The sequence below is a fragment of the Miniopterus natalensis genome, chromosome 9 (genome assembly GCF_054644295.1).
Source record: "Miniopterus natalensis isolate mMinNat1 chromosome 9, mMinNat1.hap1, whole genome shotgun sequence".
NCBI classification, from domain to species: Eukaryota; Metazoa; Chordata; class Mammalia; order Chiroptera; family Miniopteridae; genus Miniopterus; species Miniopterus natalensis.
Window position 1 is genome coordinate 3,181,981 of NC_142089.1, and position 17,663 is coordinate 3,199,643.

A 17,663-nucleotide genomic window follows, 5' to 3' on the forward strand; every position below is an offset into this window, starting at 1 on the left:
TGAGCCCAGGCGCCGACCACCGCCCCGCCCAGCCCGCTGGCCCCGGCCTCTGCTCAGGCTCAGAAACACAGCGAGTCCCCCCAAAAATGTATACACTCTTGCAATAATTATTAATTCCAATGAGTTAAATCTGAAAAGAAACATCAATTGAGCTATCAAAAAATGTATGTGTAGCCCGGCCGGTGTGGTTCAGTGGTTGAGCGCAACCGGTCACTGTTTGATTCTGGGTCAGGGCACATGCCCGGGTTTCGGGCTCGATCCCCAGTAGGGGGTGTGCAGGAGGCAGCCGATCAATGACTCTCATCATTGATGTTTCTTTTTCTCTCTCCCTCTCCTTTCCTCTCTCTGAAAACAATAGAAAAAAAAAAAATATATATATATATATATATATAATATATAAAAGGCACATGTATACATTTTTTTGGGACACCCTGTGTCTGCTACTTCCCACAGGTTGGCTTGCGCCCAAACACCACCTGAGGGAGTGTGATTAGCCTCACCTTTGTCCATGTTATCACAGAATACAGGTGGCAGGGAGGTCGGAAACCTGCCCCAGGCGGCACAGCCTCCAGGTGGTGGCCTGTGCACAGAATCCCCTGCTCAGACCTTCCTCAATCCCCGGGCATCAGAAAGCACACCTTCTGGCTGAGCTCAGCTAAACCAAGGCAGGGCCCAGCCCTGTGGTTAAGGGCTGGCTGCAGGGTCCCACCACTGAGGCTGCCCTCTGGGCACCGGGACCTTCCCGGGACCAGAGCACCGGCCCCTGAGGCTCAGCTCCGAGTCTGGGAGGCAGAGCTGAGGCTGGAGAGCACCCAGCTCCTGGTCAGAGGGGCTGGCTGCCCGCCAGGCTCCGGGGGCCCCGGGCACCGTCCAGACACAGCGCGGTCCTTGTGCAGCAGGCTGTTTGGTTCCATCCGTTTGGTTCCCCCTCCCCAAGAGGCAAAAAAAAGTACAAAGTAGGACAAAGTGTGCGGGGGGGGAGGGGGGGAATGAAATCGGGGCCTGGGAGGCTGCCCAGAGGACCGGGCCGCCCCTCACGTGGAAGCTGCGCTCCCCGCCCAGCTCTGCCACTTAACAGCCGCGGAGACAAGTCACTTCTCGCCTCTTTCAGCCTCAGTTGCCTCATCTGTATAGGACAGGACTGTGCTGGGCTCGACCTCGCTGAGTTGTTACCCGTGACGGGCCCAATGTTTTGAGATTCAGGTCATTTATTCACTCACTCAACAAAATGTTAACTGAGCACCTTCCATATGCCACGTGCGCGAAGTGCCGGGGAGAGAGGCAGGACCAAACCAGCCCCCCGGAGCTCACAGAGAACCAGCCCGAGGGAACACTCGAGAACCAGGCGGGGGAAGGCTAGGATGCCGAGGGGGGGGGCGGGGGGCGGCAGCGGCGATGTTAAATGTGACCGTCGGCAAACACAGCCACCGAGGAAAGGTGTCTGGGCAAGGACCTGAGGGAGGCGAGGGAGGGAACCATATGGGCACCTGGGGGGGGCACTTTCTAGGCAGGGGGAGCCTCGGAACGTGGGTCCTGGGCAGGGGCCCTCCTGGCCGTCTCCAGGGACAGTGCTGCTGGGCAGCACAGTGGATGGACTCGGGGGCCCACCTGGGGCCTGGCTCTAACCGGGTAGCTGTCCACGGGCCTGGGGGAGGCGCACGGCCGCCCCTTCCCAAGAGGCCGGGTGGGTGAGGGGCTGATTCAAGGCCGGCCACACGGGGCACGTGGAAGAATCGGGGTCTAGTTCAGAGACGTCTGCCACTCGCCGCCCCGTGTTTCTCAGAATTTGGGAAAAGGCATGTGGTAGGCTGAGTAACAGCCCCCAAAGACACCCAGATCCCAGTCCCTGGAATCGTCGGTGGTACTTTACGGGGCAAAAGGGACCTTTCCGACGTGATGAACGAAGGATCTTGAAAAGGGGGGATTAGCCAGGGTTATCCAGCTGGGGCCAATGATTATTATCACCAGGGTCTTCATAAGAGGGAGCAAAAAGGTCAAAGGGACACAAGAGACGTGAGGATGGAAGCAAGAGGCTGGCGTGACGAGAGGAGGGGACATGAGCCAAGGGGTGCGGGCGGCCCCTCGAGCCTCCAGAAGGAAGTGGCCCTGCCACGGAACCAACTGTGTGCGCGGAGCCCCAACCTCCGGAACGCCACCAGGATAAACGTGTGTGGTTTTCAGCCGCCGTGTTTGGGGTCACCTGTTACAGGAAATGAACATGGGCCGCGTCTGGGTTCCCGCCTTTCTATGGCACCTGCCCACACTCAGACTGTTTGCTCACCCGACAGTTGGTTTAGTTGGGCACAGTTCCTTCATCCCGATCAAACCAATCGCTGGGTGAGTTTCGGACCCGTGGCCCGTGTGGCCAGGCTCGAGGGAGGCTGGGCAGCCTGGCCCTCCTCCGCGGGTTTACACTTTAACCCGGAGTCCTGCGAGTGAGCCAAGCGCGCACTTGCTCTCTGCTGGGATAAAACTGATAAAAGGCGTGTGTTCTCCCGTCTGTATCCACAGGCACTGCCCTCTCCCGTTGGCTCAAAACCACTGGCCCTCGGACAGATGTTTCTGTGGTCCTTAGATGAAGGGGTTTTAACCAGAACCAGAGGTGTGTGGAGCAGACAGGCCTCTGCGAGCCGCTGGCTCCCGGTGCAGCAGGGCCTCCCTGTTCCCAGGCCTTTGTCGGGCCGGCCCTGACTCCAGAGATTAGCACACAGTTGGAGAAAGTTTATCCTGCCCATATCTGGGCATTTTCTTTTTTAGCCGCAGCGACAGTGCCACCATAGAAGTGGTTCCCAAACCGTCTGCCAAGAGCCCTGCTGGCCCACAGCCGACCTCGTCCAGCCCGCTCCCCGCCCTTCCCCTTCCCCCTCCAATGTCAACTCGAGGTGCTTTCTGGAGTCCCCGCTCTCCTTCTGATTTTTAGGTCATCTGTCACACTCAATTCTTTTTCTAATTCACATTTTGGAGTTGTAGCAACAACATTTAACATTCTTGCAGGTGCTGACCAACTGCCAGGCACAGTGCTGGGTGCTTTCCATGCACTTATTACCATTCATAATTTCATTTTATTTGTAAAATCAGCATCTTTTATGTAAGCGAATTAGTGCTTTATTATTACCATTTATTTAATGTAATTATGTTTTAAATTTCCCAAGAGCTCTAATGAGGAAGTGTTGAGAATAATCTCCATTTCACAGGGGAGGAAACTGAAGGTCAGAGTAGTTAAGATACATGCTCAAAGTCACACAGCGAATGGCACAGCAAAGATTCACCCTAGATTTGTCTGGCTCTGGAGCTAGCACGCGGTCAGTCTCCACAGTCCCATGCCCCTCGATCCCCCCATGCCCACGGCGAGGCCCCCCCCCAGGCCTGGCTGCGGGGAGCCCTCCTAGGCAGACCTCCTCCGCCTCTCCGGTCAGGAGGTACAGCTCTGTTTTCCTTCCTGTTGTTTCCCCTCCAGAAAAGCCAACCTCCCCCATGTGAGTCACCCAGGCCCCTGCAAACCACTGATATTCATCTGGATGTATTGTAAATAATTGACACTGGGTCGTTTAATCATAAAACTGGAAATGAGGTTAAAACAGGGTGGCCCGCAGGACAGGGGGAGGGGAGCGACAGGCCTCGGAGAGTGGGGCTTGCTTTGGGGGTCCGGCACCTCTTTCACTTTGGGGGAATATGAGAACTACCCTTGCCCAGCGCTCACGGCCTCCACGGCATGGCCAATGCTCCCAACATCTCCCTGCTGCTCCCGGCAGCCTGTGAGGGCTCCTGTAACCCTCACTCCCATGTCGGGGCACAGTCTGTGGAGGGTAGGAATTAAACCCCCCTGTCCGGGGGTGACTAGAACAGACAGTATGGCCTTCGTGGGGCTGAAGATATGTTTTATCCATATGTTTTATCTGTGTTGTGTACAGCACTGGGTATACAGTAAGTGCCAAAACGGTACATCAAGGGAAGGCTGACGTTTGGATAACCCTAATCCTAACCCTAACCCTAACCCCGACACTAACCCTAAAGTCAGCTGGAGCTGAAAAAGACTCCTTTTGCGTGACTTCTCAGGGGCTCTAAGGGCACCTCTCAGCTGGCTTTCCTCTCTGCCGTTCTGACCCATGAATGTCAGTCAGGGCCCAGCTGGAAAGGTGCCGACCTCCCCGGGCATGCGCCAGGGACAGCTGGCTCAGGTGAGATGCCACCTGTGGGCACAGCTCACCTCCTGACCTGGCGGGGGAGGGAGGGAGAGCGGAGACGGGGCCAGCTCGCTAGCCTGATGGTCTAGGTAGCTCGGTGTTGATTTGCCCCCTCGTGGTTCCCAATATCCACTCTTCCCCTCCTCCATCATCGAAAACTCCTGGTGCTCAGCTTCCAGTGGCATGAGTGCTGAGAGGGACACAGCAGGGCGCTCCAGAGCCTGGCCCAGGTGTGGGGAGGGGACAGCCTGGTAGAGGCGGGGAGGCTGGGGGGCCAGAAGCCCAGGGCCCAGGGTTTCTAGCAGGAGGTGCAAACAAGAGGGGCAACGGGCAGCCTCAGGAGCCCTAGAGCAGCTCAGAGGGGGAGCTGTTTCACCTGCCCGGGGACCACTCCCGCTCCCGGTGTCCCTTTGCCTGAGGAGGGCCTCCCACCCTCAGTCCAGGGGTTTCACTCCAACGCTGGCTCCAGGGGTGGCACCTGCCCGGAGCCTGGCCACTCAGGGCATTCCACGGCCCTGGAATGGTTGCCCTGAGAGGAAAGAAAAAATGGAGTGGGGGAGGGAAAAAAAGGGAAATAACCACGGCAATAAAGCAAGAGAGTGGCCCTCCATGGCACGATTTAAGGGCTGAATGAACCCCATCTTCTGCGCTGAGGCCCAGCACCTCCGCTCGCCACCCCACAGAGAAATGCCGCTTCCCTAACTCCTCAACAACCCGGCCACGAGAAGCCACAGAGCCGGGGATGGCCACCGTGATGCTGAGCCAGACGTGGCGGGAAGGGACCCCTGGGTGGTGTGACACCAGTCAGGCCCAGGTCGCTGTCTGGATGGCCAGTGGGAATCTGCTTTCTGTAAAATACAATGCGATAGCCACTAAACTAGCCACATGTGGCCCCTGCGCTCTGAAACGTGGCTGCTGCAGGGATGCACTGTACAAGTGTGAAATACACAGTGGATCTCAAAGCCTGGGAACAAAAGGATATCTCATGAACACTTTAAATGCATTCCATGTTGAAGTGATGTATTTCAGATGTATCGAGTTAAATAAAATGTACGATTACCTTTCCCATTTTTTTGGACTTTTAAAATAATGTGGTTACTGCCCTGGCCACTGTGGTTAAGTGGTTAGAGCATTGGCCCGAGTGCCGAAGGGTCTCGGGTTCAATTTCCGGTCAAGGGCAGGGTACCTGGATTGCAGGTTCGATCCCCGGCCCATTCGGGGCACGTGTGGGAGGCAGCCAACAGATGTGTCTCTGTCACATCGCTGTTTCTCTCCCTGGCCCCAAAAATTCAAAGGAAAAAAATGTCCTCGTGCAAGGATTAGCAAAAAAAATTTTAAAAACCCAAAAATATGGTTACCAGGAAATTTATTTACACGTGGGGCTTGCACTCTGTCTCTCTCTGACAGCTGTGCCGGGCACGAGTCTCAGTCTGTTTTGCTCACTGCTTTCTCTCAATTCTGAGCAGGCCTGGCACCTGCAGGAGCAGCTTAGTAAACACTGAGTGAATGCCACAACGTGCTGGTATCATGGAAAACAAGTGGTCCAACCCTGGTTTAATTCTCTGTGCCCCTGGCAACGTGTTTCACCTGGAGCCTCATGTTCCCGCAGCCCCCTCCCCCTCCACCCCGGCCTCCATGTTCCTATTTAGTGCATCTGAGATGCGGGTACCTTTCCCGCAGTGGTTTTTTCCTCTGGGGCCAGGTGGGCTGCTCCGGACCAGGGGCTGCTCACCGTCTGTGCAGGTGAACACCTGACGCACCGCCTCGGCTCCCCTGAGACGGGCTAGAATGGTGCCCTCGGCGGCTGTGACCAGTGACCACAAACTCAGTGGCTTAAAGCACCAAGAAGTCACTCTTACAGTCCTGGAGGTCAGAAGTCTACTAGCAAGGTGTCCAGGTCGCATTCCTTCTGGAGGGGTCAGGAGGGCCCATTCCCTTGGCCTCTTCAACTCCTAGAGGCCGCTGCACTCCTGCCCCTTGGACCCTTGCTCCGTCCTCAAAGCGCTTCATTCCGACCTCTGTCCGCCTCCCTGAGGACCCTCCTGCCTGCCTCTTATACAAGGGGAACCTGCAGAGGCCTTGTACGACACCAGGGGACAGAATCCCGGGGCTCCGGACTGGGGGTGGACACCGGTGAGTGTGTGTGTACGCGTGTATTCACTAATAATTTCATTATCTGGCCTACCGGTAGGGCTCTAGGCTCTGTCCTGCACAACCTCAGGGGATCACTGGCCTTCCACAGGCTGTCTCCCCAGATAAAACCCCCACTCCGGTACCTAACACGCGGCTCTCGGAGCTTCAGGTGCACCCGGTACAGACACCGTGCATCAGGTCACAAACGGGGGGCGGGCGGACTCCGCATTCGACAAGCCGGCCTCTTGTTTTCAGCCAGCGCACACCGAGTGCTCACCCGGGGTCGGGGTTATCTCATTTAACCTTCAGGAAGAGGCCCCCACGTCACAGGTGGAGACGCCACCGAGGGAGGCCCGGGCGGCGACGGAACCCGCCCCAGGTCCCCCGTTAATGAGCAGCCGAGTAGCTGAGCGGCTGTGAAGCAGAGCCGGGTCGGAGTCCCTCAAATCCCGCCTCCCGCCTGCCCCCAGCTGTGCTTCAAAAAGAGGGAGTTTCGGAAAGGCCTACGCACCGCCTCCCTTGTTCAATGTCCGAAGCAGAAGTTTGCTGGTCCCAGACCCCTCAGTGACAGAGGTGAATGACACCAGAGTCTTCAGTGACCTGATCCAAGCCGAGTGACAGGTGCTGAGCAGGGGTGCCGGCCCTGAGCCCTCCGCCACCCGGGCTCAGCTCCTGTCGCTCGGGGCTCGCGGGGCTGCAGGAGCCCTGCCCCAGCACAGGTGAGGGCTCTGCCTCAACCCCAGGCTCAGAGCCCCTCCCGGCCCAGGCAAATCACCTCTGCACCCCGAATCGCCAAACACCCCCTGGCTGCTCCCGTCTCCTGTATGAGAGGAGAGGAGCAGGGCCCAAGATGGTGACGACAGGCTCTCACGGGCACTGTCCAGACTCAAACCCGTACCATCTGCCCAGGACGCGCACAACAGGTGTCACGGTCTCTGGTGCACCCGTGGGTGCTCCGATCCTCTGGACTCCAAACCCATCGCATCCACGATCCTGGCTATCCCTGGAAACATGGCCCTGGCTGGAAGCCACGGAGCTAGATGACTGGCTTCATTTTTTAAAAGCACAGATAGCCCTGGCTGGTTCGCTCAACGGTTAGAGAGTCGACCCGTGGACTTGAAGGGTCTCGGGCTCGATTCTGGTCAAGGGCACGTGCCTCAGCCGCAGACTCGGGGCCCAACCCCAGACGTGTGGGAGGCAACCAATCGATCACGTCGATGTTTCTCTGTCTCTGCCCCTCCCTTTCATTCTCTAAAAAAAAAAAAAAAAAAAAAAAAATCAATGGAAAAATATCCTCAGGTGAGAATTAACCAAAAAAAAAAGCACAGATAATTTATATTAAGGTTATTAATATCTGTGTTCAACACCTGGCAGGTGGTGTAAGTTTTTCTTGCCCAAAGATCTCAAACAAACCTACTTCCTGCCTCTTCTGCTCCTGGTACCATCACCCCGGCAACTGCGCCAGCCTGGTGTCCCGGCTGCCACCCTGGCCCAGCACATCTTCTCCAGGTGGCAGGTTTGCAAAATGAGCTGCGAAAAGCATCCCCCGTTCTGTCGCTCCCCTGCCCTGCTTCCTACCGTCCTGAGGATAAAACCCAAACTCCCCACCTGGCTTCGGGTGTTCTGCCATCGAGACCTGGCACCCCCGCCGCCTCCTAGGCCTGGCCACTCGGTGCGGTCCGCGGACCAGCAGCCTCCAAGGCTGTGGAGCTGGTCAGAAAAGCAGGATCTCGCCCGGCCGGCGTGGCTCAGCGGTTGAGCATCGACCTAGGATCCAGGAGATTGCGGCTCGATTCCCGGCCAGGGCACAGGCCCGGGTTGTGAGCTCGATCCCCGGTAGGGGGCGTGCAGGAGGCAGCCGATCAATGACTCATCATGGATGTTTCTCTCTCTCCCTCTCTGAAATCAATAAAGAGATATTTTGAAAAAGAAAGGAAAGCAGGACCTCAGCTCCACCTGCACCTGCTGGAGCAGAACACATTTCCACAGGTGAGTCCGCCTTCAGGCCCGAGACGAGCTGCTAAGGTCCACCCCACCCCACCCCACCCGGCGCTCCAGCCAGGCTGCCCCTCACGACCAGCTCATCTGTCCCTTAAATGTCACTGTCACGTTGAGGCGTCCCGCACCAAACGTGTGCAGGAAACTACCATGCGACTCTACGTCTTTGGACTCTGCTGGTTTGGGCCACAGCGGTGACAGCAACTAGTACCCATCTCCCTTGTTTATGCCATATCCCCTCTCTCGCCCACACCCCGCACCCAGGGTAAGCTCTCTGAGGGCGGGCACAGGGCGGGCGGCCTGGGGCACAGAGAAGGCGCTCGGTAAATATTTTTGTAATTAATAACAGGCGTCGCGCCCTTACGAGGCGGCAAAACATGTTCTTTCTGAGGATTATCTTTATTTTTCATTCAACCTATGAGGTGAGATGGGCACTAATGATGATCCCCACTGTACAGATGAGGAAACAGAGGCACATGACACAAAGTCTTGCGGCTGGTAACAGGCAGAGCAGGGGTTCTGCCCGAGGCCGGGGGTGGGGACTGGGCAGTGATCTGGCCCCATGACAACACCTGCTGTCACTGCACAATCCTGTCCTCTCGTTTGTAAATCGAACGGCATTTCACACGCACACGGGGTGCCTGACGTTGGAAAGAACGTCCTAGTGACCGCTTCGACAGCATCAAGGATTCTGCGGGTGCGGGACCAGGGCCCTGCGTGGGCTCCACGTAGATTACGTGTCTGTATTCGGAATCTGTGTAAGCGAGGCCTGTCCCTCCATCCACGTGCTCCCAAAGACGGCTGCTATAAACCCCCTCACCTCCGGACACGAGTCCAGAAACAAGCCCGAGGGGGCAGGTGCTCAAGCTAAGAAACGCCGACACTCCTGTGTCCTCTGTCCCTCCCTGTCGCAGCCTCCAGGTCAGTAACTGGCCATCTCTGGAGACCTAAAGCCTGCCTTCTACCCCGCTTCCTATCTGCCCTCTGCCTCGCTCCACGGAGGGCCAACCAGGGGGTCGCACCCAGTACCCCACCATCACAGTTTCGGCACACTGGGGGGGGGATCATAGCGATGCGTCCCCCTTGTCACACCTTCAGCACCATTTCTTGAGCACGCCCTTGTGTTCGGCTGCCTTCAAAAGCTACCCTCCTTAATTTAACCCTCAGCAAAATCCTTTACACAAGGAACATGGGGTCTCACTTTTTTGCAGATGAAGAACCTGAAGCTCAGAGAGGTGAAGTAACTTGCCCAACGTCACACAACCAGTTGGCTAGAGACCTTGAACCTGAACAGTTCAACTCAGAGCAGTCCTGACACACAGATCACCCCGATAGCTAAGGCTTATTGAGTCTGTACCACACGCCAGAGCGCTGCACGGAGATCTTCATGTGAGCCTGATCTCACAACAGCCCCCAGTGAGGTGGGTGCCCATTTCACAGGTGAGGAAAACTGAGGCTCGGAGAGGGAGGCGGACACATCCTCAAGGTCACACAGGCAAGATGCGTGCAGGATTGGACCGGTGACATGCTGTGTGGCTACTCTGCTCGCGGCCCGGCACGGTCACGTGTTTTCCTCTATAAACCAGCCCTCCCGGAGTCTCAGGCAGGCAGCTGGATGTCTCGGTTTGATAAGTTTTCCCTTTTTTTTTTTTTGTTTTCTATCCAAAGGAAACAGAGCAGCTTGAGAAACCCACACTGGTTCCCAAGGTGCAGGCAAAATAAATCACACACACACAAAATCAACAAACAAAAGGGCTGTCGAGCACCTGCTGGCCCCCCACCTTCCAGTCTGAGCAGGTCAGTGCAGCGGGAGGCCTGCCGGTCATTTAGAGGTGACGGCCACTGTCAGCCCGAATCTCTTCCAACGGGGTCAACAGGATGCTCAGGAAACTGGGACGACGCTGGGAAGAGGCCTGAGGTTTAACACGAGGGAATCCGAGGGAGGGTTTGGTCATAGGCCCTCAGGTCCCGGGGACATGGTTCAAATGGCTTTTTGCCACACCTGTTGCCACACACACCCTGGAGACTGTCCTGTCACTTCCTCAAAGGCATGAGGGACAACCTGCCACCCCGGGGCAGCCCGGAGCCCCACCCAGCTCGGTCAGGAACCCAGAGGTGTTTGGCCTTGTGGATGTGAACCTGTTTCTGGAGCCAGTGCACAGAGCCTTCCTGGAGAGGGGCGAGTCTCCCACACAACCCACGATGGACGCTCATTCCAGTCCCCGGGGGTCTTCTGTAGGGAGCCCCCCCCACAGAGCTGGCGGCAGTGAGGTGCAGTGGAAAGCACAGGAGTTAGGCAGCCCCAAGTTTCAACTCCAGCTCCTCTATTTTCTAGCTGTGTGATTCTGGGCCAGGAACTTGACCTCTCTGAGCCTCAGTTGTTGCTCTGGACAACGGAGATGAGAACAGCACCTAAACCAACAGGGTTATGATAAAGATTAAATCAGGTACTAATAAAAATAACCAACATTTAGCGACTGCTTCCCGTGCTCAAGGCACTGGAAAGAAAGCTTCTTCTTTACATGTGAGGAGCTCAGAGAGGTTAAGCCACTTGTACCAAGACACATAGCTAGTTGTAGAGATGTGGGGACTTCAGCCTACTAGGCTGACTCTGAGCCCAGGCTCCTAAGAACTGCACGATGCGTCCTCTTCAGTAATCCAACGTGTACACAAACCAACAGGCATAGTGTCTATAATGCGACAGATCTCCAACCCACGGCCAAAACCATTATCATTTGGAGGGTGGCCACGGAGACAGAGCCCAGAGAGGGCCTGCGTAGCTCTGCCTGCTGCCTGGTGCCCGGCCGACGTCTGCGGCCCTGCGCTGGAGTCCTGCCCCCTGTTCCCGGCATAGCCGACCCTGTGATGCCCGGCACGTGGCCAGGATCGGCCTGCTCACTGAGGGTGCTTTGTCCGTGGTGATTATCGGAAGTCAGCCCCGGGACAAGATTTTGACCCCCCCCCCCGTTGGTTTATGCTTAAAAACAAACTAACAGTAAGTCCTCAACATCTTCAAAAAAAAACTGTCCGGGCCAGAAGAGCCTTCAGTGATCAGAGTTTGGGGGCGCCCACCAGGTTGGGAGGCCAACACTGTTGGTGGCACTTGACAATACAGATGCCCCTGGGCCCCACCCAAGGCTGCTGACTCTGAGCTGCCAGGGCTGGGCGGAGGCGTCTGCTCATTTACTTAAAGCATAATTTATACCTGGCAAAACGCACAGATCCTAGCGTACAGTTTGACGAGTTGGAACCACCACCCGGATCAAGATAAAAGGCGTTTCCATCACCCCGGAAAGCCTTCTTTCAGTCGGCCCCCCTCCCCTCCTCAGGCAACCACCGACGGCCTCCCGACGTCATAGGTGAGTTTTGCCTGAGCCAGAGGTTTCCATAAATGGACTCGCACACTTAGTGCTCTTTTCTCAGCCTCCGGCTCCTCCGTGGCGCCGCGGGTACCTGCAGCTCATCTGGTTCCTTTACCTTGCTGAGCAGCGCCCCCTGTGTGCATGTACCGAGGCCTGTCTGCGCGCCCGCCGCGGACACCTGCGTGGGAGTCTGCGGGCGGGGGGCGCCTCTCTCCATGACCCCCAGGAGCGACATCGCTGGCGCGCAGGGAGGGCCACTGAGTCTCAGCCTGCCTCCCGGTGCTGCGCAGCCCAGCTGGGGTGGGACGCCCTGGCCTGCTCTTCCTCAAGCTTTCCGTCCAGGGGAGAAGCCCCGTGGGTCACAGGGCCCTCTCGGGGTCACGGGGGAGCAGTCTTCCTAAGCAACGATGCCTGATTCGTTCCCACATTGAGTCACACTTGGCTTTGAAAGCTGAACCAACTCTGCGTGGTTCGTTCTGACTAGTGACGTCCGCTTTTCATAGCAGGGCTTAGAAACCCATGGAGATAAGGCAAGGAGAGTGCTGGTTGCCAAGGCTGTGACCGCGTTTCCCCCTCCTTCCCCCACGGTGGACAGAATGGATTGCTGATGAAAACAGGTCAGTCACAGTCCTTCCTCTAACCCCCATCCCCCAGGGCATCGGTGCCAATTTAGCAGAGGCAGGGGAGCAGCTGGGCATCAGCCTGTGATCCAGGAGATCGCGGTTCGATTCCTGGTCAGGGCACGGGCCCGGGTTGTGGGTTCGATCCCCAGTCGGGGGCGTGCAGGAGGCAGCCGATCAATGACTCTCATCATTGATATTTCTGTCTCTCTCTCTCTCTCCCCCCCTCTCCCCTCCTCTCTGCAATCAATAAAGACATATTTTAAAAAAAATAAAAATCTGTGTCTGTCTGGGTGGCCTTAGGCAAGCTGCTTGCTTTACCTTTCTGAGCCTTGATTTCTCCGTCTATAAAATGGGGACACTGGCAGTACTATGTCATGACACTGGAGTAAGGATCACACAGCCTGGGGTGTGGAACAGGCGGTGACCGTGGTCAGGGCGCAGCATGCGGGGTTAGGAAGCCGAGGGAGCCGTAACTTGAGACGAGTTGTTACCCTAGGACCGCTTCACCCCTACCTTGCAGAAGTGGGGTGGGAGTGGCTAATATGCAGCTTCTGCGGCCCCACTGTGGACCTACAGAACCAGAACCTGGGGTGAGGCTTCCCAAGTGATCCGCGTGCTCACAAAAGCACTGACCCTTCATCCCGGAGCGTGGACCAGGGCAGAGCCTGGGGAGTCAGCCTGGCCTGAGGATGCAGACACGGGTGGGGTGGGGAGGGAGGGCCCAGAAGGACAGGTGAGGCCTGGAAGAGCCACAGCGTGGAAATGGGCCAGGGAGGACCAGGGGCCCATGTATTCCTCCCCTAAGGCTGCCTCCCAGCTCCCACCCAGGAATTCTAGCCACGGGTGCCTCCCACGGCCCGTGGGTCAAGTCAGCAAAGTCCCAGCACATTCACAAGGGACGCATCACCGGGCCAGGGCTGAACGTGCTGGCTCGGGAGTTAGGAGGCCGTAGGCTCAACTCCCAGCTGCTCCACTTCCCGGCGGGATGAACCTGGGTCCAAGTGAGGCTCAGCTCGGCGTGGAGTCAGAAGCTATTTCAGCCGAGCTGGGAAAGGGCCACCATGAAAAGCAGTGCTTGCCGTGGGGCTGTCAGGAGGCGGTCGTGGGCTCGCGCGAGTAGAGCATGGAAACCCCTTGCCCGGCACCCTTGACACGGCCGCCGTTGAGGTCGTGTCATTGATGCTCACGGGGCGTGCTGGAGGTGCCAGGCCCCGTTTCCTTCAGAGGTGCCCATGCACGCTCGTCTCTGGGCCTCTGCCTGGCGCCCGCAGCTCTTCTTCAAAGCCCGCCCTCGACAGCCGCCCTCCCTCCCTGGACCGTGGGCGCGAAACTTCCCAGGCTTGGCATTTCCTACGGCCATGAACGGCCGCTCCACGCAAACCCTGCGGTCCCACCACCAGGGGTGCGTCGCCGGGGCATGGAACCCTTAGGCTCGTCCCGAAACCTGAAAGCCAACGTTTGCGGCAGCTTCAGTCATCGCCGCCCAAACCCAGACACGCCCCAGATGCCCTTCGACAGGGGGAGGGGTTCACAAAGTGGGGTACGCGGTCCCGCGGGACAAACGCAACAGGGAGGACTCTCAAACGCGTCGTGATGAGCGAAGGGAGCGAGACTCACAAGGCTGCGCACACTGTACGGAGCCGTCCCCGTGACGCCCTGGGAGAGGCAACCCCAACGGACAGCAAACACGGGCGGTTGCTAAGCACAGGGGTGGGGGGGGGGGGGCGACAGAGGGGCAGCCCGAGGGAGTCTGGGGGCTGATAAAGCCTTTCTGTATCCTGATTATGGTGGCGGTGACAAAACTGTACATGTTTGTCAAACTCACAGAGCGGTGCATGAAAAAGGGTGAATTTTACTGTTTGTAAATTAAAAAATGATGTATATTTATATATATGCTGGGTGTCCACAAAAACGGTATACAGACTTTAAATGATTATAAAGTCAGTGTTTATTAACACTGAAAAGGGCTGAAAATTAAGTGAGTTATCAGCTGTTAAAGTGCGTATACATCTTTGGGGGCACTATATATACACACCTATGTATATATAAATAATGCCGGGAGGGTGGTGTCTTCGTCAGCTCAGGCTGCTACAGCGAAATACCACAGACGGAGGGGCTTCAACAACATTTCTCTCTCATGGTTCTGGAGGCTGGAAGCTCAAGACCAAGGTGCGGGCAGATCTCGCGTCCCCTGGCCTGCAGGCGGCTGCCTCCTCACCGCCCTCACGTGGCCTGTCCTTGGTGATCTCTCTTCCTCTTGAGGGCACCCATCCCATCATGACGGTCTCACTCCTGTGGCCGAATCCAACCCTGCCCACCTCCCAAACATGCCGCCTCCAGCAGCATCACGCTGGGCTGGGGCTTCAGCAGACGGGTCCGGGGAGGCGCAGACGCGGCCCGCGAGCTCGTTCGCACAGCTGCGGCCCGAGCGGCTCTGGGCCCTCCGCCTTGCTCCCGTCTCGGCCCCCTCAGTCGGGGAAGGGAGGCCCCGGCGCTCAAAGTTAAAACTGTAAAAAGGACCACCTGGAATAGTGGCTAATATTTCAAAGCCCTCTGCAGCATCCAAAGCAACGTCCCTAATGGTAACGCTTGGGGGATCCACATCATAAATGTTACTGAAATAAACTTTAAAATAATATTTATTGCCTGGCCGGGCGTGTCTCAGCGGTTGAGTGTCAATCGAGGATCCAGGCGATCGGGGTTCGATTCCCGGTCAGGGCACATACAAGAAGCAACCAGTGAGAGCGTAAATAAGTGGAACAGCAAATCGATGTTTCTGCCCATCTCTCTCTCTCTAATTAACCAATAAATAAATTCTAAAAAATTTAAAGCCCCTTCCAAAAAGGGGTTCTAGTGTGTCTATAGTGGAGAAACCTTGTAGACACCACTTTTTTTTTTTTTTTAAAGTGTTTTTATTGATTTTAGAGAGAGGTTAAGGGACAGGGAGAGAGAGATAGAAACTCCGATGAGAGAGAATCATTTATCGGCTGCCTCCTGCTAGCCCCTTACTGGGGATCGAGCCTGCAACCCAGGTATGTGCCCTTGACCGGGAATCGAACCCATGACCCTCTGGTCCGTGGGCAACACTCTAACTGCTTAGCCACACTGTCCAGGGCCAGATTTCTTTTCAAAGCTTAGTATTACATAGTAAATATCTTCCCCCACTTTAATTTTACATTCCTCTGCCAAATAAAAAAATATAAAACTCGAGTTATCTGAGGCCTGGACACACTCCCACGGTCAGGGGCTCTATCACAGTCGGTGGCTGTTGTTGGTGCTGTTGCAGATCCAGGCCCCCGAGAGATGGGACCTGTTACGATTGTTTCTGAAAACAGTGCTACGCAACGGATGGCCCGCCCTCAGCCAGGTCACAAAGTAAGGACTGGGGTTAGGGAGGGACATTTTCTTCCAGGAACAGAATTTCTGAAGAGTCCCAGTCCATCATTTTTCCCAAAAGCGTTGGAGGAGGGGTCAGATCTCAACAGGAGATTCTGGGCGGTCTCTGGGAGGCGACCGAGTGGCCTTGCTGAGGAGGGGCTGCGAGGAGGGGCACGGCCAGGCAACCCCCTCCCTCGGGGAGGGACACCAGGGGAGGTGGGCCAAAGCCTGGCGCGCATGAGGTTTCTTCCACAAACAGCCAACGCGGGCGCTTCCTCTCCGGCCTTCAGCAGAGGAGTTATTTTTAAAGCACTTGGGAAGTTGCCGTTCTGGCCTCGGAAGGGAGGCTCAGCGCAGGGGGCCCTCGGCACGGCCGCCTCCCAGCCCTAGCAGAATCCCTGAAGGGTGCGGACCCCGCAGCTGAGGACGAAGCTGCTGCCACCACAGGGACATGAAAAATCTGATGCGACCGGAACCCTCTGCAGAACTTCCCTGGACAGACACGCTCAGGGATGGGAGCAGCGGGGAGGCAGCTCCGGACGCGCGTCACAGCCACCAGGCAGAGCCAGCCCGTCCGGCCCGCGGTGGCGGCCCTGGCCATGCCCTCAGCGAGAGTCGACGGGTGCTCAGGAGTGGCAAGCCGGTCCCACTGTGCCACACGAGGGCGGAAATGCCCGGGACACAGAGGATGCGCAGGCAGATGAGCCGTGGCTGGGGGAGCAGCAGAGGGAGTAATAGAGCCAGGGGACAAAGCTCCCCATAATCAGAAGAGCAATCCCTGAATAATCCAGTTTGGAAAACGTCCGAGAGACTTTCTCCGAATGACAGTAGATGTTGAGAGAGCCAGGAGAAGCGGAGGCAGAGCCCTGCTCCCCAGAAAACCCCGAAAACCACCTTCTCCTGCAGGGGGCCCAGGAAGGAAGGACATGTTTGGTCTGAGCACGGTCAAGGTTCCCAGGAGAACCAGCCCAAAGCCCAGGAGATGGGGCCAGATGGGGCGGTCTCCGTATGGAAACAAGCTCCCAAGGGGGGCACGGGCGGTCTGTGGCCCTGTGGCAGGTCGTCGCTGTCCCTCAGCCAGTGGGGGAGCACAGCGTATGGGGTGACCCTCCAGCGTCCCTCCCAGACCTTCCACAGGAACCCCTCGGTCTCCTCCATGGCCTGTGGGCCTCCTCCTGGCCCACTGGGGATGCCTCCTCTTCAGCTTCAGCGGGCTGGCTGGCAACCCCCCTCTGCCCTTGTCTTCTAGCAGGGGTCCCAGTTCAGCGAGCTCCACGTGCGAGGTCCCTGCTCCGGGCAGGAGCCCCACTGCCCCGGGCCACCGCAAGTCCTCCGTGTTTTGCGTACTCACAACTGTAAACGCACCCTTGCCCGCCCCCGCACGTTTCTGGTGACTCGCCACCTACACGTAACGGAGATGACAGTGCTACTGGGGTTCTCCAGTGACGGAAAACGCACCGTTTTCGGGTCTACTTTGTTCTATTTCACTTTTGGAAAAGCAGTGGGAGACCACTCATCTGATTTAAAAACTCACTAATAAGCCGCTGCCCGAAGTCTATACACGCTAGCCCAGGGAACCTCCGAGATGGCTTCTTGCACGGACAATTTACACGGACAATTTACACGGTGCTAACAAAGCCAGGGCCCTGCCAGGGGATGAGAGATGCCAGGAGACCCTGTCCCCACGGTGGAGTGACCAGACTCGTCACGTGAGTAGGGAATAAATTCTCGGCACATCTTTGCCACTGAAACACCTGTTCTGTAGGAGGCAGGGTTTGCAGCCACGCTTGCCACCCCGATGCCTGATCCTGGGGAGGTTCGGGGCCAGGGGTGAAGTGGGCTGGGAATGCCTGGCTGGGATAAAACCAACACCGCAAAACCCCAGAAGGAACGGCGCCGTCTCCCCTCCCTCTGGACAATCTTTGGTCACATCCTCCCGATGGCTGACGTCTTCCAACCTAAGAGGCTCACGGAGAACCGGTTTT

The 17,663-nt window shown here is 57.0% G+C and overlaps 1 protein-coding gene and 1 pseudogene across 1 annotated transcript in view; both read right to left on the reverse strand.

Moving 5' to 3' along the window:
* Positions 1-17,663, reverse strand: part of TMEM51 (transmembrane protein 51) — a 35,899-nt gene that overhangs the window by 13,482 nt on the left and 4,754 nt on the right. The gene's annotated exons all lie outside the window — the stretch shown is intronic.
* Positions 14,576-17,415, reverse strand: LOC107531538 (adiponectin receptor protein 1 pseudogene; annotated as a pseudogene).